At 38.0% G+C, this 3069-nt stretch overlaps 1 pseudogene; it reads left to right on the top strand.

The window, feature by feature from the left end:
- Positions 1-1856: 1856 nt before the first annotated feature.
- On the top strand, positions 1857-2600 carry LOC149190124 (cullin-1 pseudogene; annotated as a pseudogene).
- The last annotated feature ends 469 nt before the right edge of the window (positions 2601-3069 follow it).

Genomic DNA, 3069 nt, shown 5'->3' on the forward strand with positions numbered 1-3069 from the left:
CTTGTGGTGGCTCTAGTAACCTCTTTAGATCTACCCCTGTGATTGACTTACTGATTACCACTTGCTTGGCCTAAATCCCTGAACTGAGCTACAAACTGTGACCCGGAACCCAGCTAAAGTCTCGTCCCTGGTCCATCGCACTATGTCTTCTTTGAAACCTGAATGCATCACACTTACTGAGTGTAGTAGGTGTGTTGCATTTCAGTTTCTCTGTGCTACAGGTGCGCTAATCAGACCTCTTCTGCTCTTAGATTTTGGCTTCTGTGTTCATTCTTTTCAGCTCTATTCAGGAGTTTTGTTGCCTGTATTCAGTACACCTCTGTGGAAACCCCCTTCCTTGCCATTATTTTGCCTCCATTGTGCAAAGAACTGTAAATGTTTTTATCTATTTTTGAGTCATTTTTAGTTCTCTTTTACAAAGAAGTAGCGTAATTGAACTGTCGTTTCTTGATTTGAAAGTGTCGCAAGTGTCGTTTTCAGTCATAGGAAAGAATCTGATTGTTCTTGATAGTCGATTACACTGTTACTCTTGTATTTGATTTGAATTGGTAGTTTTTCAAGTGTCGAAAGCAAGTTTTCAATTCCAAATAACAAAGTGTCATCATTGTCCTCATTTTGTTTTGAAAAGAAGCTTGTTAGTAATTGTCGCTTTGAAAATAATTCAGATTTGCGCTTAGCTTTCTTTTTATCATTCACACATTAAGGAGGCTGAAAACAAATACATGCATGTGCATTTGCATTTAGACTGTTTGTTGGTTTGATTTAGGACATTGCATATAGTGTGTGCTCTCTGCTCTTTGTTGAAAGAACGCCATCTCCCTTTCCCTAGTAGCTAGGATTTTCATTGCAAAAAGAAGATTAAACGACTATTTATCATCTTAGATTGCATTTTAGGAATTGTACATCTACATCACGCCGTGAACCTGAAAGGCAAATTTCTTAAGCAAGATCAACTATAAAATAAATTTAATGAATCTAAAAATGCTTTGGAACCTAATGCACAACATCTAGAAGTCTAGGCTAGAGACGTATTCCAGTGTTGTAAAGCCTGGTAACTGTTGTTTTCGCTGTTGGTTGGGTGATTCCTCCACTTTGAGACGACAAGTGCCAGTACGGACTTGTGCTCCCACGTACCGTCGAGTATATTTTGGGAGACGACAATAGGCTTTATCCTTTATCCATAGGAAGCCGTGTCTGCCGCCCTATCGATCGCAATGCATTGAACACAACATTTAGGAAGATTGAATGTCGTACCGTAAAAAGTATTCTGCAGTTTTGCGATTGGTTTGGTAATCCCTCTGTATAGATTTCCAGAGTAGTCCCTTTCGTTTCTTTTCAGACTCCTTAACGGAAAAGGTCCATCTGAGCACTTGTCACTTCAGGCTCATTAAAAATTGAAGGTGACTAGAGTCATCTTTTGTTTTTTCTCGACTCTTAAAAATTGAAAAAACAAGTTGTGTCAAAGCGTCTAAAATTTATTTTAATCAGAATAACGTCACTGTTCCCTCCTGGTCTTAGAAGTTAGTCTCCCTTCATCACAAGTTCTTGTAGAATCGCTAGGAAATCTTTTGGATAGACTAGATATGTCTGAACAACCGTCGACATCCAGGACTGTGTCATCTGACGCAGCAGCAGTAGAGCCTCCTACTGCTACTCCAACGATGTTCGCCGGTATACCATCTGTCCCGGCAAGTTATCAACAACAAGCCAGAGTCTAATCAGGGACTGTTTCGACGACATGGTCAGTTCCTTTTTCTTCTTCCGGATTATCATCTGGTATTTCTTATGTTGAAACTCAAAAAATTGATCCAATGTGTCTTCAAATGCCAATCTACCTTGTGTCCTTTTTTGTGGAAATGGGAGTGGATCGCATGGATTTGTACCAAAAGACTGAAGCTCCCATGTTAGAAGATATTGGAGCTTACTACTCTAGGAAGGGTTCATTATGGATATTAGAGGAGGATTCGTGTCCTGAATATATGATAAAGGCCGAAGAATGTTTGAAACGTGAGAAAGAAAGAGTTGCTCACTATTTTCATTCCAGCAGCGAGAAAAAGTTATTAGAGAAAGTAGAAAATGAAATTCTCTCCTGCTATTATATTAAACTTTTGGAAAATGAGTATTCGGGGTGTCATGTTTTGCTTACAAACGACAAGAATGATGATCTTTCGAGAATGTACAGGCTGTTCTATAGAATACCTCAAAGCTTGGAACCTTTTGCAAATATTTTTAAACAGCATGTAATCAACGAAGGAATAAAATTATTTAAATGGGTGGAAGATGTTTTCAAGAATAATAATATAGATGACATTCTAGCACATGAGTTTGTGGAGAAGATTATTGAAGTGCATGATATAGATGACATTCTAGAACATGAGTTTGTGGAGAAGATTATTGAAGTGCATGATAAGTGTAGTGGTTATGTTGTGGATGCATTTCAAAGAAGCAGTATCTTTTATAAAGCCTTGAGGGACGCATTTGAAGTAATATGTGATAAAAAAGTCGAAGAAAACACATGTGCAGAGTTTCTGGCTACATTTTGTGACAACGTGTTTAAAAAGAGCGGTTTAAGTGATGATCATATTGAGGGAATTCTTTGAAAAGGCGGCGAATCTCCTTCAGTATGTTAGTGATAGAGATTTGTTTGGTGAATTTTACAGGGAAAAACTAGCTTCCAGATTACTACATCATAAAAGCGCAAATGAGAGCCATGAACGAGCCATGTTATCAAAGATAAAGCATCAATGTGGTCTCCAGCTAACGTCAAAGATGCAGGGCATGGTTAATGATTTCACACTGGCCAGGGAGACTCAACTTGAATTCAACACATATCTTCATCATTATTCAAATGTGCATCCTGGAATAGAGTTGGGTGTTACAGTATTAAATAATGGGTTCTGGCCATCCTACACGTTATTCAACCTCAATCCACCAGCAGAAATTCTTAAATGTATTAGGGCGTATGAAGGCTTTTATTCTACAAAATATCAGTATCGTAAACTTACATGAATGTATTGTTTGGGAAATTGTAAAATTATAGGAAACTCCCTTTTATCTGTTTTTGTAGTT

This window comes from Pinus tabuliformis, chromosome 3_1, assembly GCF_031772625.1.
Source record: "Pinus tabuliformis cultivar Carrire ecotype Pingquan chromosome 3_1, CPIR1, whole genome shotgun sequence".
Taxonomy (NCBI): domain Eukaryota; kingdom Viridiplantae; phylum Streptophyta; class Pinopsida; order Pinales; family Pinaceae; genus Pinus; species Pinus tabuliformis.